At 54.4% G+C, this 27,950-nt stretch overlaps 5 non-coding genes and 1 pseudogene across 5 annotated transcripts; 4 read left to right on the top strand and 2 right to left on the bottom strand.

The window, feature by feature from the left end:
- LOC120375680 overlaps positions 1-27,950 on the top strand; it is a 1,085,709-nt pseudogene that overhangs the window by 388,872 nt on the left and 668,887 nt on the right.
- On the top strand, positions 1,930-2,001 carry TRNAD-GUC. Its single transcript has one exon. It is a non-coding gene; the product is annotated as a tRNA-Asp (tRNA).
- Positions 2,987-3,150, bottom strand: LOC120376210. The gene has a single exon (XR_005587116.1). It is a non-coding gene; the product is annotated as a U1 spliceosomal RNA (small nuclear RNA).
- On the bottom strand, positions 5,600-5,681 carry TRNAS-AGA. Its single transcript has one exon. It is a non-coding gene; the product is annotated as a tRNA-Ser (tRNA).
- On the top strand, positions 7,659-7,730 carry TRNAC-GCA. The gene has a single exon. It is a non-coding gene; the product is annotated as a tRNA-Cys (tRNA).
- Positions 24,319-24,400, top strand: TRNAS-GCU. The gene has a single exon. It is a non-coding gene; the product is annotated as a tRNA-Ser (tRNA).

The raw sequence follows: 27,950 nt of genomic DNA on the forward strand, positions 1-27,950 counted from the left end.
CCCACTGCGTATGGACCCTGCAGCTCCTACGAGCGGACCCCAGAGCTCCCAGCCGCTGCGGATGGACCCAGGGTTTCCCAACAGGCCTTGATGGCGGGAGGGCCCCGCAGCCCCACGTCATCGCTCACAGACCCTGCAGCGCCGCAGCCCCGGGAGCTCCCGGCCGCCCCGGGCAGGAGAGGAGCCCCCGGCGCTCAGACACCGCAGGCGGAGCCCGGAGCTCCCAGTCACCGGGGTGAGGAGGAGCCGCAGCCCCCGGCCAGTGCAGGTGGCCCCGCAGCTCCCAGCCGCCACGGGCGGGCGGACGCCAGAGCCCCCCGCTGCCATTGGGACCCCGCGGCCGCCCCGGGCAGGACCCGTCACCCCGCGACCGGCAGGAAACAGCCGCGCGCGGAAGCGCCTCGCGCCCTGTGACCCCCCCCCGGTGCTGCGGCTTCTCGCCAGGCGGGAGGCGGCGCCGCGGCTGCGGTCTCGGTCCCTCCGCCCGGCAGCGGGACCCGCCCCGCGCGGCCTCGCGCCGCTTCTCGCGGGCGGCGCTGAGCTCTGAGCGCACAAGGCCCTGGCGGCTCCGCCCCGCATCGCTGTCCGACAACGTCACCAATGGGAGCTGGCCTATCAGAAACGTCAATAGGGGGGCCCAATGGGAGACCAGCTTTCAGAGACCCGCCCCACGCTGGGGCCAATGGGAGATTAGCTGTCAGAAAACACTAGGCAGCCAACCTGGAACCGCCCCCCGTGTCAAGCATCCAGACAGCCCCGCCCCTACCTGTCCTATGCCCCACAGCAGCAGCCAGCGCCGGGTGGCTCGTGTCGTGCCCCCCAGCAACCCCCAAAGCAGAATCTCAATTCCCCTCCCACACCGCTGTCCTCCATTGGGTAATTAGACCCCCCACTTAGACACCCAAAAAAGGAAGGACACTTTCTGCTTCCCACAACCAACCTTCTCCCTCCCTTCTTCCCCCGCAGCCCCTTCCCCATGTCTCGCCACACGCTCCCAGCTCAGGGTGACCGCACTCCCCGTCGGGGCAGGCTCTGCTCAGCCCGGCTCCCCACAGCCTGCACTAAACATGTGGGGCCCAACCCCAAAACTTACTCATATTTTACCCCAATGGACCCAAACTGCCGCTTTTAATATGCAAATAAGGTGCTGCCACACTCAGGCCACGCCCCAGCTCTCCAGTGGAGCCACCCGGCAGAGAACCAGGTGATATTTAAATTAGCCAGGACGTCGCTCAGTCATTGCCCTCTGCTCCCAGCAGGTGGCGCCGGAGAGCTCCGAGCTCGCTCCCTTCCCTTTCTCGCGTCGGCTTCAGCCCCCGGGTCACAAACGCACCAGCCGGGGAGCAGGAGTGCGGGGCTGCTCCAGGGTGACCAGATGTCCATTTTTTAAAGGGACAGGTCAGTCTACGAGGACTTTTTCTTATATAGGAGCCTATTACCCCCCACCCCCGTCCCGTTTTCCACAGTTTCTTCAATGTCACCCTATGGGGCTGCTCTGCGGGGACGGACTTGCACACTTGGGAGCCATCAGCCGGATCTGCGTGCCTGGGAAGCTGCGTCCCTCCAGAGGCGCTTGAGAAGCCAAAGGGGCCGTGGGTGAGTTTGTGATGAGGTGAGTGTGAAGTGTGGAAGGGGGAGGGTGGCAAGAGGAGGTTTTGAGAGGAAAAAAGGTGCTGCTGAGCTGGTAGGGGAGGGCAAGGTCCCAGGCGGGTGTTGTGTGAGGAGCTGTGTAGGCCCGGAAAGGCGTCCTGCTGGGCAAGGGCAGGTGAGGAGGGCCAGGGCTTTTCCCAGGGCTGTTGCTGCGGCCAAAGCCTTTGGGAAGCAGAAGAGGGCCAGGGGTGTTATTGCCTGCTGGGGCCCATGCGACGGTGCAGGTGTACGCTGACCATAGCTGGTCTGTGGGAGCTGGGGCCCCTCTCTGTGCCCCTTTCCTCGTTAGTATAGTGGTGAGTATCCCCGCCTGTCATGCGGGAGACCGGGGTTTGATTCCCCGATGGGGAGGGTGACCCCTTTTGAAGGGGGGGACAAAGAAATCCCTGGCCTGCCCGCCACATGCCTTGCATTCTCCTTCGACGGCCACTTCCCTTCGCACCCTGCACTGATGACTTTCACCTCCAGAGAGACAATTACCTCGCAAGGACACGCTGGCCCTAGCCAAAGCCTCTCCCTGGCCTTCCGCCCCCGGGCCCAGCTTCGGGGCCTGCACGTGGGGGCACGTTTCAGAGCGGCAAAGGGAAATAGGCTGGCCAGGGCCATGAGGACAATGGCCCAGACAAACGGGGAGGGACTTGGTCCAGGGGTGGAGGAAGACAGAAAAAGGGACAGGCATGGGATTGGCTTCCTGTCTTTTTTCCTTTGCTCAGCATTTTACCTGTGACTGTAATGGGGAGACTTGAGAAATACCTGTGGCCACCAGCGAGGTAGGTGGACGCCCCGAGGGCGCACAGCTGAGCATTTGCCACAGGGCTGCTGCCTGCCATCCCAGCACCTGGCCATGATCGTATAGTGGTTAGTACTCTGCGCCATGGCCGCAGCAACCTTGGTTCGAATCTGGGTCATGGCATTAATTTTTGGTGGGGAGGGGCTATCCTGCAGCACGCCTCGTGGCTCAGTCTGATGGCGTCCGTTTGCAAAGAGAGCCATCAGCCGGTCCTTAGTCTCTGCTTGGTAAAGGCAAGTCAGTGGGGTCCATCCATCAGAAAAAGAGTCTCAGGACTTCTTGCTGGGCGCCAGGGTCCAAAAGCTGCACATTCTCTCCTGAAAAAGACTGTGTTTCACACGTCCGTCCAGTGCGCGTTGAACAGAAGGATCTGCGTGCCTGGGAAGTTACAAGGAAGAATGATGAAGGTGCCCAAAAGTACAGGACCTGTGGAAAAAGAGCACTCCCAAAATTACAGAAAAAAACCCTGCTCTCCTTAGAATCTATTTTGCAGTGCAGTAAGCCTAAGCAGCCCACTTTTGGTTTTCTGTTGTTCCAACCAATTGCCAGGGGAGAGCACGAATGCAGTCCCCCACTACCACAAATTATGCAGTTGAGTTTCCCGCATTTGGGGAAATCACAGGGGTCAGCACACCCACAGTGCAGTGGATGAGCCTCACCCTGGGAAAACCACCCTCATGATCATGGTATCTCCCCTACCAGGTAAATATGAGTTCCTGCTGCCCGGCCGCCGCCCGCCCTCGCTCGCCCCGCACTTATAACACACGGGGCGGACCGACCGCCGGCCTCGCCCACACCGGCCCCCACTGCCGACAGCCGCCCCGACACGTCCCCCGGAGCCCCTCCCTTCTCCACGCCGAGCTCCCGGTGCCAAAGTCGGGCCCTGCCTGGCAGCCTGCGTCCGCTCCCACAATGCTCTGCTCGCACACAGATCTGCATACCCGCTCACGCGGCTCCGCCCCTCCGCTCGGGCCCCTCCCCCTGCCCGCCCGGGCCGCCGCTCTTGCCTGGCCTGTAGCAGTAGCCAGGTCCCGTCCAGGGAAGCCAGGCCATCAGAGAGACCACGTGGCCCACCTGCTGCTGGGGAAAGAGCGCAGCTTGCATTTCGCTTCTCTCTCACGCGCGCTCTCTCTCTCTCTCCCCACCGGAAGCTGGTCCAATACAAGAATGACCTCCCCTCCCCTCGCAAAAAACCCACCTTTCCAAACAGTCCTTTCCCAGCCCCCTAATTTTGCTTTCACACCCTGGGACCATCTCCTCTCTTTGTCTCCCCCCCACCCCCCAGGTAAAGCAGAGATGGAGGCAACTTCAGCCACTGGAGACAGCCCCAGCGAGCGCTGCAGCCCGCCCCGGGGGAGGGGGTGTGTGTTTGCAGACAGAATATATATATTCCAGAATTCCAGCCCTGGGACACTGAGGAGGGGAGGAGTCAAAAATGCCCCCTTCAATTATTACCTCCTCTCCAGAGCTCAGGTGAGAATCTACAATCCTTTCTCCCCCACCAGCCCCTGTGCCAGGATCCCTCAAGCAGAGCCTGGAGTCCTGCCCATGGCGTCTGTACTATTGACAAAGACTAAATGACAGGGACAAAACACTCAAATCCCGCCTGGTGCGGGGAGCCAGGTTTGCTCTTCAAATTCTGTCATTCGTACATTTCCAGGTCTGGGAATGTCCCACAACAGCATTTAATGGGAAGCTGCCTGCAGAACAGTTACACTGCACAGAGCTCCTGTGGAGGAGGGGTTGGAATTAGTAACTTTTTGAGGATCGTTTGGGAAATGAGCCTTTGCTGACAAGGTTTGTCTCTGTTCATATTTCACCTTCAGGTGTTATGTTGAGGGATCTTTAGTATATTTTTGTGAGGTTAATAACTATCTCCTCAACTTAAAAATTGGTGTCATTTGATTTTTGCATCTCCCTGTGAAAATACAACTGACACGTGTGGCTTTCTACAGGGGGTCATGATGTTAAAGTTGGGGAATTCAGTCTCTGTACTTCTTGGGGGGAGGGTTGCTTTTTTACAGCTGCCTCACTGCCAGGCACACCGGGCTGTTAGCTGCACCCACTGTCCTTGCCAGGGGCCGCTGCTGAACCCTGGGCGGCTGCACTGCCGTGCTGGGGTGACTCTGCAGGGGGAGAAGCTGCTGTGGAGCAATGTAGAACAGGTGCAGGAAGGAGACGAGGTCACTATTCACATTCTGAACTGCACAGTTTTCCAAATTTGGGAATAGATTCATAGATTCATAGACTTAAGGTCAGAAGGGACCATTATGATCATCTAGTCTGACCTCCTGCACAATGCAGGCCACAGAATCTCACCCATCGACTCCTGTTACAAACCCCTAACCTATGTCTGAGTTACTGAAGTCCTCAAATGGTGGCTTAAAGACCTCAAGGTGCAGGGAATCCTCCAGCAAGTGACCTGTGCCCCACGCTGCAGAGGAAGGCGAATGTCCGAGAACAAGTCTAAGGGGAAGGTGAATGCAGAGCAATGGCATTGGAGATGCCCAGACCTCCAGTGGGGGCAGCGTGAAAATTAATAATGGGAAGATCATTTGTGAAATTATTCGTCACCGACAAGATTTGTCTCTGTTCCTATTTCACGCTGTGGTGTTAATTAGAGGAATCAGTACAGATTTTACTATATTAATTAAACACTTAATTTTATTTAACCAAGACAAAAACTTAGTGTCACTTATTTTTTCTCTGTCCTAGCAAGAATGAATTGAATTTTGTGACTTTCTGGAAAGTGCAGCGAGATTAAATGTGGGAAATTCAGTCTCTGTGTTTGTGAGCTGATGTTTTCCTCTCACAGGTCAGTGCCTGCATTGAAATACCAAGAGGGATCTAAGGGCTGGTGTACGCTGGGCACTGAACTGGCAGAGCGACGTCTCTAAGGGTGTGACCCCCCCCCCAACCCATAGAGTTAAGGTGACCTAAGCCCTGGTTAGATAGTGCTAAAGAAAAGGAAGAATGGTTTTGTCCATGTAGCTATTACAGGGGTGGGAAAACCCCTCCAGTCACTGTCTACTCCATAGTGCTATAGCAGTGCCACAGCAGCATTTTAAGTGTAGACAGAGTGAAACTAGATCTGGCTCCAGTTTGCACTGTGGATGCACAGATACTAAGACTATAGTAACAGCAGCAGCATAGAGCTTGCATAGTTGGCAGGATTTGAACCTGCGCAGGGAGACCCCAATGGATTTCTAATCCATCGCCTTAACCACTCAGCCACAACTACTTAATCTACAGTTGTTCTATTACATGATGATTCTGTTCTCACTGAATTGTCGCTTCAAATTGTTTGCTCAGACCAGCTTCCCCAGCACACTCATGGCTGCATTAGTGTAAGAGTGTCCTTGGCTGAACAGTGAGAATTCCTGCCCATTTCCCTTCTGGTTGGAGCATGATCAGAGTGTGTTTGTGTGAACGACATTGCTGTAGATTGTTGTTCATTCCCCACTCTGATAATTCAGACAGTCCCTTTCCTAGTCAAATCTCCAGCACATCCTTCCAATAGCAGGGGGCAGGATTTCTCTAGGGCACTGAGGGCTGGTGCATGAACTCAGCCTTGCATTCCACCCTTGATGTTTCATGGACTAACAACAGCAGCAGAAAGAAAGAGCCGAGCCAATATCTCCCTGCCAGGGATGCAGGTGCCACGTCCCCTCTGTCTGACCATCGCATTGCAGGAGAGAAGGGTTCACTGGAATCGAATGCCCTGGCTCAGACCAGAGACACAGGGAGGTTTTGCTGTTCATTGATCTGTGCAAAGGAAATTGTGTCTCTGTGTGAAATTGAGGCAGGAAATGAAACACCCAATGCCCTAAGCAATGTGGGTGAAGGACTCAGGCTCAGCAATGATTTAACAGGGGTTTGTTTCAATTTATTGGCCTGATTAAAACTATGGCTAAAAGCCCCCTGTACCAGGGGCTGCGGGACAGGACAGGCAGTTCTGCGCAGAGTGTTCAGAGCTGCCCCCTATCTGCCCTTTCTCTGCACCGCCCCTGCTCCCAGAATGCACCAGGCCCTGGACTGAACTCTTCCCCTGTGGGCCAAGCTGGTTTTGTTTGCTGTGATCTTGTTGGCTTGGCAGGGGGGAAGTGACAGTCCCACCCCAGAGCCAACACCCCCCTGTCACCCAGCCCCCTGACCCACAGCAGTGCAAGTCAGCCAGGAGCTGGGCCCTGCCAGGCACTCAGGGGCGTCTCCCCTGCAGCTGGGGGCTCTCCCCAGCATGGTCTGTGGGAGCTCGCGCACTAACGGGGCAGCAGCAGCAGCCACGTGGTGGGTTGGGCTGGTGACCCGGGTCCAGCTCCTGGGGTTGGCTGGGTTCATGCTCAGGCGACTGGCCCCAGCCACCGGCCGAGCCCCATGGCCACGCTGCTGCTGTTACCGCACTAGCCCCTCACGCCCCCATTCCCTCACTGAAGCCAGGAGAAGGTTTGCAGGGAGGAGGTGGGGGGGTTGACCCCAATATCCCAGAGCTGATTCTCCCCACAAAGGGGTGTGTGCATGTGGTGGGTGCCGTGTGCAACGCCCTGTGCCCATGAGGAGGGGACTGGAGTTCTGCCAGCAGGAAGATTTATCCTGCAGGAGCCCTGCCTCCCTCCCCCAGGGGTTCCCCTGGAGCAGAGAAGCTTTGAATCCTCGCCGGAGACTAGAGACGCCCGAGCAGCACAAGCTGCCTGGCAGAGGTTCTGGATCAGGGCCTCACGGGCACATTGGGTTCATTCCCTCAGGGCTGCCCTGCCCAGGGACAGGGCTGCTCTCACTCCCCAGCACAGAGGGGGCTGCAGGCTCTTTGCCAAGCTGGGTCCCAGCTCAAGGCAGATTTAACACTAGCAGGGGGCCCAGGCATGTGCTGGTGCCGCTCAGGGAGGGAATCTGGGCCAAAGACTGATTAGAAATTGGGTAACACTGAAGTGGGACTAGAAAGACCCTTGCTGGGACGTGGGGGGTAGGTAGCCCCCATTGTGTACCGTGCCCTTGCCGAGAAGTCTCTGGGAGAGTGGATTCTTCCTGATGGGCCACCAACACGTCTCGTTGGTCCTGATGTCGGCTGCTCCTTTGCTGATACTGACAAGCTAGTTGTGGGCCTTCCCCACTCACCCCATAGCTCCGGGATGCACAGTCAGCAACACTGGTGTGGAAGAAATGAACTCCACTCTCAGGTTTCAAGATCCTTAAGATCACTGACTTGCCAATGTAATTGTCAGGGGGTATAGCTCAGTGGTAGAGTGTTTGACTGCAGATCAAGGGGTCCTTGGTTCAAATCCAAGTGCCCCCTTAAAAGCCTGGTCCTTCAACAGCAATAATAATTGCATATCCATTTCCATTATGTTCAGGAGCTCCACTGACTAGGGATACCTGAAATAAATGGAAACACTCAACATTTTCCTGTGCAAATGCATAAAAACCTAGCAAACATGTCCCCCAGCTGAAATCAGTTCCAATCCTCTAAGTGTCTAGGTTTGTTTTCATCAATGAAACAAAGGCCCATGAAGACACATTTGCAGGTCCTTGGCCTCCATGGGCTACAATGTGCAGAAGAACAAGAACCACATCCACGTGGGAGGCATGGACTAGTCTGTATTACATTTGGTAAGTAAGTTGCCATTGGGACTGAAAACTCTACTGGAGGTGGACAGGAGCCTGTTACAAAACTAAAAGAACCAAGATTTACCAAACTCCCTGTTACACATTCAATCCTCTGTTTGTGCACACGGCATCAACTGGGGCTCTAATAAATGGCAATCTTCCTTTAACACAGATCGTTGTTCCTTGTAACTTTCAGATACATTCGAATGGCAGCTGTTCAGAGGTCATGTGCTTCTAGTTCATGAGCAGCAGCAGAGTCTCTGTACGTTTACCAACCATAGAGCTGGGTGTGTCTGCATCCAAGTAACTGCAGAGTCAGTGTAGTCCCAGACAGTTAATTGCACAGTCTCACTTTCTGATCTCATTGATCATTTGGGTAGAAACAGCAACGGTTTGGTGGGGTTTTTTTTCCCCTTCGTTTTCTCCTAAGGAATGTGTGATCTTGAGCATGTTAGTTTAAGTTCCCTGTGGGTCAGGAAAATTCCATCTCTTTGAAATAGCTGGGAAGTGACTTGTTTGTATAACCTAGAATAAAGGAGCTTTTGTAAAGCAGTTTTGCCTTTAAATATACTGGGATAAAAATAGTAAACAGTAAATTCCACAGCCAGACACCAGGCCAGGATCAATTGATGGGGCCAGGATCAATTAATTACAGAAGAAACAAACTCTTGGGAAGTAAATGTAATTTGTCCCCAAACCTTTCCTTGTTCTCATATGCTATCACGGAGTCTCTTCTAGAGGGCAGAGTTAAGGTTATCTGGGCATATACCATCACTCTGTATTCCCTGTTTTTCCAGAGTTTGAGTTTTACTGAAGTTGATGTTCTGGAAGGTAAGAAATATTCACAGTCAAAGTTAACTCTCTGTTAACAAAGGTTTTGTTATTGGCAAATAATGAGACTAATCCCTCACTGCGGTAATTCAACTGACTTCAGTGTACTCTTTCCTCATTTCTAGTTCCAAAAAAAAAAGCAAATTAAAACAATATTGAGAATTAAAATGCTGTGAGAAAATGGAAATTTTAGTAGCTCAAATTTCAGTTTCTTCTGTGTCTTGTGCGTGTGTAAATAGCACAACATGTTAATTTATAAGCACATCTTTCTTAACTTCTTTAAATATTCTGTAGTACACAGGGGCGGCTCTAGGCACCAGCAAAACAAGCTGGTGCCTAGGGCGGCCAAATCTAGGGGGCGTCCCCTGCGGCCGAGGGGGGGCGGCAGGCTGCCCGGCGGACCTGCCGCAGTCATGCCTGCGGGAGGTCCACCGGAGCCCCGGGATGACCGGACCTGCTGCAGGCATGACTGCGGAGGGGGCGCTCGTCCCGCGGCTCGGCTGGACCTCCCGCAGGCATGACTGCGGCAGCTCAAGCGGAGCCGCCGTGTCCGCAGCCGCGGGGGGTACAGCCGAGCCACGCGGGACCAGCGGACCCTCAGCAGTCATGTCCGCGGGAGGTCCGCGGCTCCGGGGCGCCTCCCGCGCATGACTGCTTGGGGCGGCCAAAACGCTAGAGCCGCCCCTGGTAGTACATTAACTATATCCAGTGGGTTGTTCAATGCAGTGAGGTTTTCATGCATTGACCAAAACATATTTTTCATGTTATGTAAATGAACACAACTCATTGAACACAAAATTGTGTATTTCATGCTGTGAACTGTGTCGGTAGCTCAGATTAATAGGTTTGTTTTTTCTCTCTCTCTCTCTCCATGAAAAAAGGAAGAAACCGTGAAAATACCCATGGGAGAGAGGGGGTTTCTGAGAGCTGGGGTAGATATGGAAATATTTATGAAAGGGGGAGAGGCCAAAGTAGGGCCTTAGCTGGAGCAAAGGGGGAGGTTTTTTGTGCAGGTTCATTTCAGCCAGCCTCACATCCTGTAGTCCCTACTTCCCCACCCGCCCAACAAAGCCACCTGTGACTCCTGAGACAGCCCCACGTCAAAAACTGCAGAGCCCCCAGCACTCCCTTTCCTAGCTGGATCCCCTGGCAGCCAGAGCTGTCCGCAGAACTGCTGTGGTTGCTCCCCTGGGTCTCTGGTCAAGGACGGCTACCGGCTTCTCCTGAGAATGCAGCTGAGAAATGATTCACCCTTCTCTAGATTCTCGCCTGTGGGCTGTGAGAAGCAAGATGGGGCCTGTATGATAAAGTCCATGCAACATTCCCCTCACATCCCAGCCCTGGTATGTCACCAGTAGCCTGCTGTCCCTGCGTAGCAGCAAAGGATGTTTCCCGTCATTCAGGAGATCCAAGCCTGGGACTAAAGTCAGCCCAGCCCAGCCCCCACACCTTAAAGTGAATAAGGAAAAGTTATTTACTTGTTCCCATAATATAAGAACTAGGGAACACCAAATGAAAGTAATAGGCAGCAGGTTTAAAACAAATAAAAGGAGGTTCTTCACACAGTGCACAGTCAACCTGTGGAACTCCTTACCTGAGGAGGTTGTGAAGGCTAGGACTATAACAGGGTTTAAAAGAGAACTAGATAAATTCATGGAGGTTAAGTCCATTAATGGCTATTAGGCAGGCCGTGTAAGGAATGGTGTCCCTAGCCTCTGTTTGTCAGAGGGTGGAGATGGATGGCAGGAGAGAGATCACTTGATCATTACCTGTTCACTCCCTCTGGGGCACCTGGCATTGGCCACTGTTGGCAGACAGGATACTGGGCTGGATGGACCTTTGGTCTGAGCCAGTATGGCCATTCTTATGAAGGGAGGGAGAAAGCACTGCAACAGAGTTTCTGTAGTATATTGGTTATCATGTTTGCCTACCACACAAAAGGTCCCTGGCTCAAAACCAGACAGAAATAGGAGGGCTTACTATTTCTGCCTGTCCAGCAAGGCGCTCCTACTGCTGCCACTGGTCCGTCCCTGTGATAACCCCAACTCCTGCATGGCAGAGGGTGGTGAAATGAGCTGAGAAGAAACCTTGGCATCAGCAGGGGAAAGCTAGAGGATCTGGGCCACTCACTTTTTGAAGCCTTGTGGCTTGGTCTCCTCTGCCCTTGGAGATTGGCCTATGGTGACTTGCCAAAGGAGGGAGTGAGGCAGGAATTGGGCAAAAGAGGAAAGTCGAGCTGAGGAAGGCAGGGCAGAAGCTAAGCGCCTCAGTGCGGCTAAGTGGGGTTAGTAGAGTGTCACCATTCGTTCTGCAAAGCCTGGGGAGGTGCGGTTGGCTGCTGGGAGGCAGAATCTTGTGCCTGCCTCTTGGCTTCCCAGGGATGGCTACTTGCAGCCCCGGAGAAGAAGGATGGTTTTGGGTGAAAGGAAACAAGCAAAGCTCTGTGAGGAAATTTGGGTGCGGGGTGCGGGCTCTGTGCTGGGGGGGGGGGTTGGGGTGCAGGAGGGGTGGCGCTTACCCTGGGCACTGCAGCTCCCAAAGTGACCGGTACACACAACCCTGCGGCAGCAGCTCCTAGGTGGGCCATGCCAGGGGGTCTCTGTGCGCCGCTGCCTGCTGGTGCCGCCCCCAGAGCTCCCATTGGCTGCAGTTCCTGGCCAATGGGTGCTGCGGAGTTGGTACTCGGGGCAGGGGCAGTGAATGGAGACACTCCCCCCGCCCCAGGGGATGCTGGGACATGCCGGCCATTTCTGGGAGTGGCACGGAGGGACGGAGGCAGAGTGGGCAGGGAGCCACCTCAGTGCTGCTGGCACATCTCTGCATACCCATGGGGGGAGGGGAGCAGAGGGCCTCCATGTGCTGCCTGGGGGAGGGGCAGAGCACAGAGCTGCCTCCCCTCCCGGGTCTATTACAGGAGTGGGTGGGTGGGGTCTTTTGGCCTGCAAGGTGCAGCAGGTCGGACTAGATGATCACACTGGTCCCTTCTGACCTTAAAGGCTCTGAGTCTAAAAGGGAGAGGGAAGTAAAGAAATTAAAAAAAAAATAAACCAAATATTGTAATACCAGGATAACTCCAACAGCTCATTGTATAGTCCCGCCCCTTTCTTCTGTGTTGAATGACCTGCAGGACATTGATTCTCTCATTCTATTGATAAACTGATACAACGTGACTGAAATTAAACCAATTCCCAGCAGAGAAAACATCCCATCCCTGCATTGGCTGGGAATTGAAGCCAGGTCAATTGCTTGGAAAGCAGCTATGCTCACCACTATACCACCAATGCATTTGGCAAAAGGGCTACTTATGCTTGCCCAATGAGGCTAGAGCAGCATTGAGGAGATTTTCTGCCTGTTAAAATGTACTGGATTCTCATCACTAAAAAAAAAACCTCCATCTTCACCTGGGTTTGAACCATCAGCCTTTCATTTAGCCACCAAAGTTATTAATCACAGGGTATGTCTACACTACAGGATTATTCCGATTTTACAGAAACTGTTTTTTGGAAACAGATTGTATAAAGTCGAGTGCACGCGGACACACTAAGCACATTAATTCAGCGGTGTGCGTCCATGTACCGAGGCTACTGTCGATTTCCAGATCGTTGCACTGTGGGTAGCTATCCCATAGCTATCCCATAGTTCCCGCAGTCTCCCCCACCCATTGGAATTCTGGGTTGAGATCCCAATGCCTTATGGGGCAAAAACAGTGTTGTGGGTGATTCTGGGTAAATGTCAGTCAATCCTCCCTCCGTGAAAGAAACGGCAGACAATCATTTCACGCCTTTCCTGGAGCCCGTTCAGCCTTTTTCACTGTCACCGTATCTCTACTGGATGCTGCTGACAGACGCGGTACTGCAGCGCTACACAGCAGCATCCCCTTCCCTTTTGCAAGTTAGCAGAGATGGTTACCAGCCATACCGTCCCACTGCTGCTTTGCAAGTTGACAATGACAGTTGCCAGTTATACTGTACCGTTTGCTGCTTTCATGGGTGCTCCTGGCTTGACTTGGTGAGGTTGGCTGGGGTGCATGGACAAAATGGGAATGACTCCCAGGTCATTCCCTTAAGTTTTGTCTAAAGGGAGGGTCAGTCCTGTCTAGACTATCAGACAAGCCTACAAAAGAACCAGAGAGGCAAACAGCTGCTCCGGGTCAGAGCCCCAGACATCCCGCAGAAATGATGGGCTGCATGCCATTCTAGGGGGTGCCCCTGCAACAACCACACCAATTGCTTCCCTCCTCCCCCACTCCTCCTGGGCTACCGTGGCAGTTATCCGCCCATTTGTGTGACGAAGTAATAAAGAACGCAGGAATTTGAAACAACATTGACTTTATTGCCTCTGCAAGTAGAGCTCAAAGGCGGGAGGGGAGGGCAGCCTCCAGCTGCTATGATATTCCAGGCAGGACTGAATCTCCATTAGACAAAGCTTAAAGAAGAGAATGACCTGGGAGTCATTCCCATTTTTGCCCAGGCACCCCCAGCTGACCTCACCAAGGCCAGCCAGGAGCACTCACGGGACGACAATGACAGATATCAGTCCTACCAGAACATCAGTCCTGTAGTACCGGGAAGGGAAGGGGATGGTGTTGTGTAGCGCTGCAGCACTGCGTCTGCCAGCAGCATCCAGTAGACATACGGTGACACTGAAAAAAGGCGAGAAATGATTTTTTTCCCTTTGCTTTCACGGGGGGGGGGTTGGGAACGACATATACCCTGAACCACCCGCAACAATGTTTTTGACCCATCAGGCTTTGGGAACTCAGCCAAGAATTCAAATGGTTTTCGGAGAGTGCGGGAACTGTGGGAGAGCTACAGACGTCAGTTGCCCCTCCCACCGTGAGCGTCCATTTCATTCTTTGGCTTTCTGGTACGCTTGTCACAGCTCCTTAAGTTTCAGCACTGTATTGAGTCCCTGTTGTGGCCTCTGTCTATCATGGCCTTGGAGATTTTGTCAAATGTTTAGGCATTTTGTCTTTTGGAACGGAGTTCTGATAGAACAGATTCATCTCGCCATACAGAGATCAACTTCAGTATCTCCTGTACGGTCCATGCTGGAGCTTTTTTTGGATTCTGGGACTGCATGGTCACCTGTGCTGATCTGCGCTCCACGCTGGGCAAACAGGAAATGAAAATCAAAAGTTCATGGGGCTTTTCCTGTCAACCTGGCCAGTGCATCCGAGTTCAGATTGCTGTCCAGAGCGGTCACAATGGTGCACTGTGGGATAGCGCCTGGATGCCAATACCGTCGAATAGTGGCCACGCTAAACCTAATCCGACATGGCAATACCGATTTCAGGGCTCCTCCCCTTGTCGGGAGGAGTACAGATACCAGATAAGAGCCCTTTATATCGATATAAAGGGCTTCGTTGTGTGGATGAGTGCAGGGTTAATGTGATTTAACGCTGCTAAATTCGATATAAACTCGTAGTGTTGAATGAGGCTAATCATCTAGTGGAACAAGCTCCGCAAGGGACGTGGTTAAATCCCCATCACTGCCGGGTGTAAATGAAGACCGCAGCTCTTGCTGCAAGACACCTGGTGTGTGGGTGTCCCTGTTCCCCTTCAGAATCTCTGGTACATGGTGCTTCCTCCTCCCAGTTCAAGATCCCCATCATGTGGGTGCTCCCATCCAGGATCTCTGGTGGGTGTCTCTGTCCCCCACCCCATGAACTAGCTCCCGTGTGTGGTTTCCCCTGCCTGCCCCCATCCGGGATCTGTGGGTGTCTCTGTTCCCCTTTTCAAGATCTGTGTTGCTTGGGTGTGTCCCTCCCCCCAAGTCAGAATCCCCATCATGTGGGTGCTCCAATCCCCCCCTCCAGGCTCTGCGGGGGGTGTCTGTATAAAAAGAGACCGTGTCTCACTGTCTTGCCCAGGCTACACTGCAGGGGCTATTCACAGGTGTGATCCCACTACTGATCAGCATGGGAGTTTTGACCTGCTCCATTTCTGACCTGGGCTGGTTCACCCCTCCTTAGGCAACCTGGGGACCCCAAGCTTCCCCAGGATCACCATATTGATGCCGAACTTAGTGCGGACACCTGATCAACACAGCCCCCTGCAGCCCAGAACTCCTGAGCTCAAGCGATCCGCCAGCCTCAGCCTCTCCAGGCACTGGGATCACAGGCACCAGCCACAGAGCCCAGCTTGTTTTGCGATCTGGCAGCTGGAGCTTTAAACTCTGCTTGTGAGCTCTGTGCCTTGGCCAGACGGGGACAGCCTGGAACTGGGAAATGCTCCTGCTTCCCCTGCCCCCATCTCATCTCGAGCTGCAGGCGCCGCTGTCCTCCTAGGTAAGATCCTGGATGTTTCGGTGCCCCCCATCCCCCGCCCAGGTGTCCGGGTACCTCTGCCCCCCATACAGAATCCTGGGTGTGTGGGTGTCCGTCCTCTGCAGAGGATCCCGGAGTGTGGATGCCCTTGTCCCCTACAACATCCTGGGTGTGTGGGTGCCACTCTCCCCCCCGTAGATCTCTGGTGGGTGGGTCCCCAGGGTGTGAGTGCTCCCATCCCCCAATACAGGCTGGGGGACGGGGTATAACTGGCTCTCCCTGTCCTGCCCAGGCGGTGCTACAGCAGCTGTTCACAGGGGCAGCAACCCCACTGTCACCCTGCAGCTTTAACCTGCTCCAGGGGTGACCTGCTTCACCCTCCTGTGGGAGCCTGGGGACCCCGAACTTCCCAGAGTCACCTGATTGATGCCGAGCTTAGCACAGACACCGGCTCAGCATGGCAGGGTGCAGCCCTGACCATAGGCGGCAGGTTTGTATAATTTTTGTTGGGGCCCAAAATGGTGGTGCCCCCCGCACTCCCGCCCTGTAAGCCGATATAAAATGAAGCTACAACACGTCAGTACCACAAGATTACAAGGTTGGAGAAGGGGTAGGGGGTTCCAGGGGCCAGTCAAGGGACAAGGAGCAGGGGGGGTTGGATGGGGCAGAGGTTTGCAGGGGCAGTCAGGGGACAGGCAGCAATTGGATAGGCATGGGAGTCCAGGGGGTTTATCAGGGACAGGTAGGGGTGGGGCCCTGGGGCACCGTGGGGTGGGGTCTCAGGCGGGGCCTGTTGGGGACAAGGAGAAGGGCGGCTTCGATTGGGGCTGGGGTCCCAAGGGGCAGTTAGGGGCAGTTGTCTCAGGAGTGGGTAACGGGGGACAAGGACCAGTGGTGCTTAGATAGGGGTGGGGTCCTGGGGGCAGTTGGGGCAGGGGTCTGGGAGGGGGCAATCAGCGGCCAGGGCTGGGATTCAAAGGGCTCTGAGCTGCTGGCAGCCGCGGGAGCCCTGAGCCCTTTAAATCCCAGCCGCCGCGGCTGGGATTCAAAGGGCTCTGGGCTCTCTGCCTGCGGGCAGCCCAGAGCCCTCCGATTCCCAGCCCCGGCTGAGATTTAAAGGGCTCTGGGCTCCCCGCGGTTGCAGGCAGCCCAGAGCCTCTGATTCCCAGCCGCGGCTGAGATTTAAAGGGCTCTGTGCTCCCCGCGCTTGTAGGCAGCCCAGAGCCCTCTGATTCCCGGCCGCGGCTGAGATTTAAAGGGCTCTGTGCTCCCCGCGGTTGCAGGCAGCCCAGAGCCCTCCGATTCCCAGCCGCGGCTGGAATTTAAAGGGGCAAAACCTAGCTCCAAATATTGGTGGAGCAGAGCCCCTGATTTTGAATATTCCTGGGGCTTTAGCTCCACGAGCCCATATAAGTTGGCGCCCATGGCCCTGACCCTGACAACCAGCTTCCTCCGCCTCCTGCTGCACAGCGAGGATCCCATGCGAGAGCCTTTGTGCCCCACGTGTCCAGCCAGGTCCGTTCCAGCTCCAGCTTTCAACTCTGCTTGTGAGCTCCCATCTCCGGCCACACGGGGGCAGCACTAATGGCCTCATCTAAATTTGACCCTTCAGACCGCAGATTATAACCCAGCCGGCAGATTATAGCCCAGGAAGCCAAATCCTTCCCCAAACTGACAGCTGAAGCAGAAGATCCCCTTGGAAAGATCAGGAATTTTGCCTTTAAAAACAAGGAAAATGTGCATTGGTCTCTTCTGTCTACAGCGAGAGATTGAAGAAACTCAATTGATTTCATTGACTGGAGGTTAAGAGGGGATTTAGTCACTGATTTTAAATACACAGTTTTAAAAATTCCCAGAGGGGGAAATATCTGATTTTAAAGGGTTCTTTAATTCACCAGACAAAGGTTGAACACGACCCCCTTGGTTTGCAGTCAATGTCACAAAACGCCAACTGGAAATTACCATTTTTTAACCATGAGGCTAATTATCTAGTGGAAAAAGTTCTGCGCAGGAATTGGTTAAATCCCCATCACTGCCCTGTGTAAATCAAGACCGCAGCTCTTGCTGCGAGACACCTGGTGTGTGAGTGTCCCTGTTCCCCCTTCAGAACCTCTGGTACATGGTGCTTCCCTCCTCCCAGTTCAAGATCCCCATCATGTGGGTGCTCCCATCCAGTATCTCTGGTGGGTGTCTCTGTCCCGCACCCCATGAACTAGCTCCCGTGTGTGGTTTCCCCTGCCTGCCCCCATCCAGGATCTGTGGGTGTCTCTGTTCCCCTTTTCAAGATCTGTGTTGCTTGGGTGCGTCCCTCACCCCAAGTCAGAATCCCCAGCGTGTGGGTGCTCCCATCCCCACTCCAGGCTCTGCGGGGGGGGGGGGTCTTAAAAGAGACCGTGTCTCACTGTCTTGCCCAGGCTACGCTGCAGGGGCTATTCACAGGCACAATCCCACTTCTGATCAGCACGGGAGTTTTGACCTGCTCCATTTCTAACCTGGGCCAGTTCACCCCTCCTTAGGCAACCTGGGGACCCCAAGCTGCCCCAGGATCACCATATTGATGCTGAACTTAGTGCGAACACCCGATCGGCACAGCCCCCTGCAGCCCAGAACTCCTGAGCTCAAGCGATCCACCAGCCTCAGCCTCCCCAGGAGCTGGGAGGCTGAGTGGCAGCAGGCCTTGGGGCAGGGCCACAGTCCGGGCCCGCCCAGCCTCCCCAAGTGGAGGAGTCCCAAGCTGCCCATGGAGCCAGGACTCCTGGGTTCTATTCCTGGCTCTCCCACAGACTCCCAATCTGAGCTGGTGCAGCCCATCTCGCCCTCCCTGGTGCCTCAGTTTCCCCCGTGTGAGACGGGTCCCAGTGTGAACGGCTGCAGCGCCGTGGAGAATCTCGTCCCTTCTCCTGGCGGCTCCTTGGGAGCCCTGGGGAAGCAGCCAACTGCTGCAGCCCCTGGATCCTGTCTGGGCAGCCCGGGGTGGGGGTGGGATCTGGGCAATGGGAAGAAGGAATCCCCCCTTCCCCCACCCCACCCCGGGGACATGGGGAGGCTGGTGCTGCGGGGCAGGAGTCCTGCAGCCCTCGCAGGGGAGAAGGGCAGGTTCCCGGCTTGGCTGCTGATGGGGCGGGGTGGGGGCACTGCTGGACTGGGGGCTCCCCTGCAGGGTGGAGATGGAGCACGGCCTGCTGGGAGCGGACGTCTCCTCTGGATGGGGAGGGTGACACTGGCCAAATTGTGGAGCCCTGTCCCCCAGAAAAGGGAGGGCCTCTCAGCCTTGCCGGCTCGTCTCTCTTTCACCAGGATCGGCCCAGCACCTGGCCTGGCCCAGACCCCCTTCCTCAGCGCCAGCAGCTGCCCATTGTGGGGAGTGGAGCGGCCGGGGGGTGGGGGCCTCTCAAGCCCCCCGGGGAGCAGGGCCGGGGCACTGGGGGGCAGGGGCTGTGATGGGGGGAGGTGGGTTGGAGAGATGTCGAGGGGTGAAGCTGGGACTCAGGGGGGGAATGGGCCAGGCTGCAGGGAGGAAGTGTGGGGGCCACTGGAGGGGAGCTGGGAAGCTGCGGGGACACAGCCGGGGGTAGTGGTGACACCGCAGGGGGCTGCTCAAGAGGCAGTGGGCTGGGGGCAGGGCGGAGCTCGGACAGGGCTGGGGTCAGGCTATTGCGGGTCTCCTGTGACGGGCACCAGGCTGCAGGGAACCCCCCGGCCGGCAGCCCCCCTGCGGGGGCTCTGGTCACTGCAGCCCCCCCCCACTGCACCCTCCTGGGGGTCTAGTCACTGCAGCCCCCGCTGCACCCTGCTGGGGCTCTGGTCACTGCAGCCCCGATGCACCCTGCTGGGGCTCGGGTCACTGCAGCCCCCGATGCACCCTGCTGGGGCTCTGGTCACTGCAGCCCCCGATGCACCCTGCTGGGGCTGTGGTCACTGCAGCCCCCGATGCACCCTGCTGGGGCTCTGGTCACTGCAGCCTCCCGATGCACCCTGCTGGGGCTCTGGTCACTGCAGCCCCGATGCACCCTGCTGGGGCTCTGGTCACTGCAGCCCCCGCTGCACCCTGCTGGGGCTCTGGTCACTGCAGCCCCCGATGCACACTGCTGGGGGCTCTGGTCACTGCAGCTCCCCGATGCACCCTGCTGGGGCTCTGGTCACTGCAGCCCCGATGCACCCTGCTGGGGCTCTGGTCACTGCAGCCCCAACCTCGCACTGGAACTGGGCGGGGGAAGGTTTCTTCTCGCGCTCCCATTGGTCAGGGCTCTGCCTCCTCTTCCTATTGGCTGTCTCGGAGAGGCGGAGTTTCCGAGAGGGCGTCACGTGGCCTTGAGGCGTTCGCGAGGCGGCTCCTGAGCAGCCCCAACGCCCCCTGAGCTCCCTCCCCACTGCCGCCCCTCCCCTCTCTGACCCCGCCCCAACCCCTGAGCGCCCCCTCCCCACTGCCGCACCTCCTCTCTGACCCTGCCCCCAACCCCTGAGCTCCACCTCCCCACTGCCGCCCTCCCCCTCTCTGCCCCGCCCCAACCTCCCCTGAGCTCCCCTCCCCACTGCCGCCCTCCCCTCTCTGCCCCGCCCCCAACCCGCCCTGAGCTCCCCTCCCCAGTGCCGCCCCTCCTCCCTGCCCTGCCCCCCAACACCCCTGAGCTCCCCTCCCCAAATGCCGCCCATCCCCTCTCTGCCCCGCCCCAACCCCCTGAGCTCCCCACCCCAGTGCCGCCTCCCCTCTCTGCCCCCGCCCCAACACGCCGGAGCCCCTCCCCAGTGCCGCCTCCCCTCTCTGCCCCGCCCCAACCCCGAGCTCCCCCTCCCCAAGTGCCGCCCATCCCTCTCTGCCCCGCCCCAACCCCTGAGCTCCCCTCCCCAGTGCCGCCCCTCCCCTCTCTGCCCCGCCCCAACCCCTGAGCTCCCCTCCCCACTGCCGCCCATCCCCTCTCTGCCCCGCCCCGACCTCCTCCCCAGTGCCGCCCATCCCCTCCTCTGCCCTGCCCCCAACACCCCGCCGAGCTCCCCTCCCCAGTGCCGCCCATCCCCTCTCTGCGCCGCCCCAACCCCTGAGCTCCCCTCCCCACTGCCGCCCATCCCCTCTCTGCCCCGCCCCAACCCCTCCCGAGCTCCCCTCCCCAGTGCCGCCCATCCCCTCTCTGACCCCGCCCCAACATCCCCGACCTCCCCTCCCCAGTGCCGCCCATCCCCTCTTCTGCCCCGCCCCAACATCCCCGACCTCCCTCCCCAGTGCCGCCCATCCCCTCTGCCCCACCCCAACACCCCCAGAGCTCCCCTCCCGGTGCCGCCCATCCCCTCTCTGCCCCGCCCCAACACCCCCTGAGCTCCTCCCCGGTGCCGCCCATCCCCTCTCTGCCCCGCCCCAAACACCCCCAAGCTCCACCTCCTCCAGTGCCGCCCTCCCCTCTCTGACCCTGCCCCAACACCCCTGAGCTCCCCTCCCCGATGCCGCCCATCCCCTCTCCCCCGTCCCCAACACCCCCGAGCTCCCCTCCCCAGTGCCGCCCATCCCCTCTTCTTCCCCAAACACACCCCGACCTCCCCTCTCCCAGTGCTGCCCATCCCCTCTCTGCCCCTGCCCCAACACCCCCGACCTCCCTTTCCCCTCTCTGCCCCCTGTCCCCAAACACCCCCGAGCTCCTCCCCAGTGCCGCCCATCCCCTCTCTGCCCCCGCCCCAACACCCCCGAGCTCCCCTCCCCAGTGCCACCCATCCCCTCTCTGCCCCCACCCCAAACACCCCCGAGCTCCCCTCCCCACTGCCGCCCATCCCCTCTTCTGCCCCTGCTCCAACACCCCCGAGCTCCCTCCCCAGTGCCGCCCATCCCCTCTACCCCCGCCCCCTAACACCCCCCGAGCTCCCCCTCCCCCAGTGAAACAAAAAGTGAAAGGAGGGAGGGATGGATGGATGGAGGAAAAGGTGAAACAAAAAGAACAAACCCTAATATCCCCAGTGATTTTACGGGACAAAATCCCAGGTACGGAATAAAATTCTGCCTCCTTAAGCTCGTGTTTTCCATGCCTAGAATTCAACTGTCACCAGATGGATCAGACTGAACAGGTTTCAAACCTCGAGGAGGCTCTTACCTTCTAAACAGGGACGTCTGTTTTCTAGTAAAATCAGGAAAAGGGAAGGAGAAAACTCGAAAGAGGTTCCTCCTGGCGCTCAGGTACGTGAACCCGAATACTCTCTCAGTCCTCAAAGAGAGACCTGGAGAAGGAGACTTGCTGAAGCAAAGCCACAGGGGTCTCTGAGGTTTCCCTGGCCCCTCATCCCCGTCCTGCCATGCTGATGTCAGCATCTCTCTGTGAGGTCACCACCTCCCCACCACCTTTGACCAATAGTCTGAGGTCCTGCAAAAGGCCTTTGTGATGTCACTGCCACACCCCTCCCTTGCTGGGCTAATGTCCTGCCCCTGGCCAGGCACTTTGGAGGTTTGAGCTACTCCCTGTGGATCACCCCACTCAAGGAGCGTTCATTCTAGGCAGCAAGCCGGCTAGACAGGAAAACATCAGATGCTGCTCCCAATGCTACACTCAGTTTTTCAGAAATTGGTCGACTTTATGACCAGAAGAGACCATTAGAGCATCTAATCTGACCCCCTGCATATCACAGGCCTCCTGTATGACACAAGAGCTACTTTTGGGGCAACACATTCCAGAAAGGCATCTAGTCTTCATTAAATGACATCAGGAGATGGCAAATCCACCACTTTCCTTGGTAGCTTGTTCCTGTGGTGAATCATCCTCGCTGTTGAATATTTGTGTCTTATTTGTAATATGAATTTGTCTCTTTTCACCTTCCAGCGATTGGGTCTTGTTATGCCTTTCTCTGCTCGATTGAAGAGCCCTTTTATACCCAATCTCTTCTCTCCATTAAGGCCCTTCAACACTTCAATGAAGTCACCTTTCAATCTTCTTTTGATAAGCTAAACAGGTTGAGCTCGTTCAATAGCTCACTAGAAGGCATTTTTCTCCAGCCCTCAGAACATTTATTGGCTCTTTGGTCATCAGATTCCTGAACTGCAGCTGGATGTGGCTCTTGTTCTTCTGCACAGCACAGCTCCTGGAGAAGAAGGATCTGCAAATGTACATTCGTATGATACCTTTGTTTAATTGATGAAAACATAAACTAGACACTTAGAGGATTGGAACGGATTTCAGCTGATGGACAGCTTTGCTAGGTTTTTATGCATTTGGACAGTGAAATGTTGAGTGTGTACATTCATATCAAGCACCCCCGTATAGTGGAGCTCCTGAACAGAATGGAGAATGGAAAAATAAATGTTTTCCTTTTTTTTAAAAAAAGAAAGAAGGTTATAAGAGAACACAGGAGTTTGAACGAAGGACCACTTGAGCTGCAGTTAAGCACTCTACCACTAAGCTATACCCCCATGACAACAGGAGTATAGAATTGTGATCTCCAGCACTTTGAAGGACAGACCCTGCTTCATTGAGCTCCGTTGCCATTCCCAGACCCCTTTAAAAATGGGGTTTGATTAAACTTCTTAAATGTGGCAACCACCACAGCTTGCGCACCCACCGATATAGCTTCTCCCACTGACATAGCTGCCACCTCTTGGGGAAGTGGATTAACTACACCCACAGGAAAACTATCTCCCCTCAGCATAGAGCAGTGGTTCTCAAGCTGTGGGTCAGGACCCCAAAGTGGGTCATAACCCTGTTTTAATGGGGTTGCCAGGGCTGGCATTAGACTTGTTGGTGCCTGAGGCTGAAGCCAAAAGTCTGAGCCCCACCACCCAGGGCTGAATCCCTCAAGCTTTGGTTTTGCCCTCCCTTAACTGGGGCAGGGCTCAGGCTTTGGCTCCCCCCTGCCCCTGCCTGGTGTGGAGGGGCTTGGTCCCTCTTTCCAGGGCCATATAGTAAGGTTTTTTTTTTTTTTTTAGCTGAAGGGGGTTGCAGTGAAAGGAAGTTTGAGAAACCCTGGCATAGAACCTCTGAATATGTCTAGACTTGGCTCCCTGTGACACCGTGGGTGATCAGACACTGAAAGTACAGCCATGGAGACACCACACACCAGCCTGGCCTAGCAGGCAAGAATCAAACCTCCACAGAGAGATGCTTGTTGTTTTTTAACCCATCTCCCTAAGCCCTCAGCCACCACCACTTAACAAAGGGGCTTTTCTACACTATGGTTCTGTTCTTACTGAAGGGTCAGTTCCAATTGTTTGCTCAGACCAGCATTAGGGAAAATGGTGCCCTGAGCAAAGCTTGTACTTTGGCACTTCCCCACTGCCCCTGGACGATCCCCACTCCCCCTTTACCGCTAGCTCCTGCACTCCCAGCCCTTGCACCTCCTTCACCCCTAACTCCTGCCCCCTCCTGTGCCTCCTTTGCCCTTAACTCCCTGGGCCACCAGCCATTGCTCCTCTCCTGCAGCCCCTTCACATGGTTCCAGTGCTGGGGGCCCTGCACTTGTTCTCCCTTTCCCTGGGCTTTGGCATCACTAGCCCCTGCTTAGCGAGAAGGGTTCAGTGGTTCCCAAAATGTGGGGCATGACTCCTAGGGGGACACAGAGGAACATTCATGGGGGCACCTCAGGGCCTGAGCCAGCCCCCATGGAGGGAGAAGCACTCAGCCCCAGCTCTTCCCCAACCCCACCCTCAGTCTGGGGCTCTGGCTCCCAGCTCGGCCTTGACCCCCTTACCCCTGTCTGCACCCCTCTCCCCAGCAAGCAACAGCCCTACTCCCAGCCCCGGTTCTTCACTGCGGCTTCTGAGGGGCCACAGCCATGGCTAAGAGGGCACAGTGTGAAATGCTTGGGGACCACTGGTTTAGGGTGACATCCTCAATTACTTCTATGCAGTCCAATAAAAGCTATTCCTCACCCCCCTACCCCTACATCAGGACTGACTAGGTATGTTCTGCTGCCCTTCACTCATGCAGGAAGGATAATAACATTTCATTCCACTCAATCCTAAAGTGATTTGTAACCCACCACCAGCCAAAACTGGTCATTTTGGGGAAGCGGCCCCATCATGCTGCATAGCTAGGCAAAGTAGGTGTCTATGCAAACACGGTCTGTTCCTGAAGTCTTTCCCCCAGCTCCTCACTAGATGTGAGCGGGGAGCTCATTCAGCCTCTGCTTCTGCTTAGTATTTAAAAACTCCTTATTGTCCCTATCTCTGCTGGCCTTAGATTTCTCCTCCTGTCTCTTCATTGCCAGCTGAGATGAGGTGGCCGAGTGGTTAAGGTGATGGACTGCTAATCCATTGTGCTTTGCATGCATGGGTTCAAATCCCATCCTCATTGGATGCGTTGAGTTTTCACCCCTCCTTTGTAGACAATCGCCTCCTCCTTTGGTACAATGACAGATCAAACAATGTTGCTTCTTGCAATCAGAAACTCAGAACTCCCTTGCTTTAAATAAAATGTCTAAATCCCAGATTTCTTAAAAAAAGAAATTCTCTAGTGCTGTATTTCTTAGTTTTTATCTCAAAAGGGAACATCCTCATCATCTCCCCCAAACAACCTGGTGTTGGAAAAATCATAGTGCTAATGAAGCCTTTCCGTATTAGGCCTGAGTAAACCAAAGTTATGTTATGCTTGTCCAAACTGTGTTGGAAAGCTTACAGAACTCATTAGACTGAAGGCCGTGTATCTACCTAAGTCAGCTATTTCGCTTATCAGTTTTGTTTGGCTCCCCAAGTATATGTTGGCTCCCCAAGTGTTTGCAGCTGCGTTCACATGTATGCATCCAAAGTATCTAGTACAAAGGGTCAACGGATGTATCTTGTGTCCCCTTCAGAATGACAAATGTATCCTCAACAGCTGTATGTCTCTTGTAGCCCCCACAAAATGATATATGTATCCTGCGTACCCAATTATCCACAGGGTTTATAGGTCAACCAAATGACGTAGACAAACGTAGGCTAAGTTGTTTGTTACCGGCTATAAAGGTAGGCCGTTTGGCCATGAAAGGTGTGTCTCTTTCTCTGGCACTAGCCGAGAGGAACACCCGCTCAGCTGACCGATCAATAAAGGGTGTGGTACTCGTCTTCCTGTCTCCGTGCCTCCTTGGTGTAATTAGGTAAGCTCCAGGGGGAAACGAGCCCTTTTGGCTAACAAATGGCGACTCCGCCGGGACTTCTCTCCCTGTTGGGGGCGCTGACCGGCGGCCGAGGACGGCTCAGGAGAGTGGCCACCTTGAGCTATTGGTTTGCTCGAGCTCCGGGTCGCCGCAATCGGCCGGGACGGCTACGCCCCCTCCATAGAGAACTCCAAACGACACGGAGGCAAGACAGTACCAGAAGAGAGTCCACCTGCCAGACGTGGCCACTCCGGGCGTGGTAAGTGCGTTACCTCCTGGGTTTGAGGATTAACGCCCCCGAAGAGTGAGGGTTGGGACCTTGGGCCCCTAATGGTAAAGGAACCCACAAATAGGAAGGTGTGTGGGTAAAAGCTTTCTGGTTAAGGTACCTAGGTTCAGACATGGCTAATGAATAATTCCATTAACTCCACGAGTCCGTGGGCCGTGCTGAACAATTACTGGGACTTAGAGCAGCCCCAGGGCTGGCTTTTCTTTTTGGTAGGGGTACTTTTGTTTCTTGTTCTATTGGTATGCTGGAAGCCAAAACTGTAATCGGGTCTAGGAGCGTGTGAACCCATCTTCTCTCCCCCCCCTTCTTTTCCGTGTGGGTAAGGGACAGTCTAAACATTCCACCTCACCCCCTAAGAGTACCCCAGCATATTATATGTACGTACATTATGGTTCTAAAACCTGCAGGTATTTAGAGAATTGGAATCTTTATACGCGTGAAGATCCATCTAAACAATGCCCATTAAAAGGTACCTTTAATCTAGATAGGATCATATATCTCAGAGGAGCTTTTAATCACCAAAGAAAAGCCTCTGACACAGTGTGAGCAATTTGTCTAGAAACGGGTTAATTTAAAACTCAGCTTCGCCCAGAGATAAAAGAGAAAGTTGTTTTATGCTCAAGGTCAAGCAAACCAAAGGCAGTACAAGTTACAGAACTGAGATTACATTTGCAAAGCTTAACTGTTTGGTGAGATCCAACAGTCTGACTTTGTGACGGATGCCGGTGCTGGTGTGGCTTGGTGACACTGGAGAAGCCACAGGTAGCTGACCTGGACTAGAATCTCTGAAAGAGACACCGCAGGAGATTCCAGGGTGTAAAAGAACAGCCTTCCCAAGAGCGGAAGCATGTTGGAAATTCTGAACAAGCTGTATACAGGATAATCTCCCGTCCACCTATTCCCCTTTTCTGAATGTTATATACAGACGTGGCCAGTCTGGATATGTGTAAGTATGGGGCATTTATATCTTTCTTGAGTGATGTGGGAGCATTCCCAACACTCTCCATTGTTGTTTTATTATTTTTAATGAAGCTTTAAAATTTGGTTATATGGTGTATTTTCTCTATCCTCCTGCAACGTCCTGCAGTGTCAGTTTGATCACCTGACATGAGGCATAAATTGGTAACAGAAATTTGTCACAGTTTGGTGAGCAATAGAGAATGGGGGAGCCCTGCAGAATTTACACCATCTATTTGTTTTACCCTTGTTATTTTATGTTTGTTCTGTTTGGTATTGTTGGTGTTATATGTTGAGGATTGCATAATTAAAGATGTGCCCATTCTCAGCTGCAGTAAGTCTGAGAACTGGAGAAGGGTTTAGCATTCCTCTCTCCACCCTGGTTGACCAGGAAGGGTGGCAGGTGAAAGGATCTACCCCCAGTCGTAACAGGACTGGGCAATAGAGTAGTTGGAGAAAAGGAAGCCCTGGCTAAGCAAGTACCAGTCCTTCAGGGACTTGTTAAAATGTAACCATTCGTGCTCAGCATATGCCGTAACAGCAGTGTGTTTGCTACAAGAGGCAATTAAATAGTTAACGCCAGTGGGCCATGCGTTTTGCCCAGGTGGCAAGCCTCACGAGGGAGGACTCGGGTCGTCTTGTGAATAAAATGTTTTGGGAAAAGACCAGAAGGGTGGGGGCAGAAGCCCATGAAAGAAACGGTTCAGCGGAAAAAAAAAAAAAAAAAAAAAAAAGGATCGGGCCCAGGCGGGCGGGCAACAGACAGAGAGCTTGGAGAACAGGTTGGAAACTTTTGAGGGTCTCGTGGAAGGAAGAAGTAAGTGAGTATAAGCATGGGGATTTCAAATACTCAGAAGGATATTTGGAATGGTGATTTGAATTGGTAAGTGGCTGTTGAAAGACAAAGCAAGTGATATAAGGAAAGAGCAAGTGATTTGAAGGAGAGTGAAAAGTTAACTCTGTAGTTGCTGGAGGGAATAGTAGTTGAACTTTGTAAAAATGCTAAAGAGAAAAGTTCTTGGTGTTTTTTTTAAATGTTTGTAAATAAATTCAGGCAAAGAAATTATTAGATTGCAATCATTTGGCTATGAACAATTTTGTTGAATTAGCTAAAGAATGTATACAATGCTATGTAAATGAAAATTTATTAGGCTCTAAGGCACTATAAGTGGTGATGTTTTCTTTCAGTGTTTAAAAGCAGGAGTTAAAAGTAAAAAGCAAACCAGAAAGCATCTGTATTAATGCAAATTATCTAACTGATAAGGTAGAGGCCACTGAAATCTGGGCTGTCTATGAAACACATATAAGACAATATGGGGTAATTCCCTTGTTTTGCCTGAAATCAACAAGGGTATTTGTATATTTTAAGCAATAATTGACTGCCCAGAAGGGGTAGACCTCTGTTTTGGTCTTTCAGATAATCAAAGAAAACTAATGCCAGCTGAACAGCATTCAACGTATCGTGATTTACTGGCAGAGTAAAAATTAAGTTTTGTGTTCTGTGTTCTGTGTTGTGGTGTTTTGTC

The sequence above is a fragment of the Mauremys reevesii genome, linkage group 12 (genome assembly GCF_016161935.1).
Source record: "Mauremys reevesii isolate NIE-2019 linkage group 12, ASM1616193v1, whole genome shotgun sequence".
Lineage (NCBI taxonomy): Eukaryota > Metazoa > Chordata > Testudines > Geoemydidae > Mauremys > Mauremys reevesii.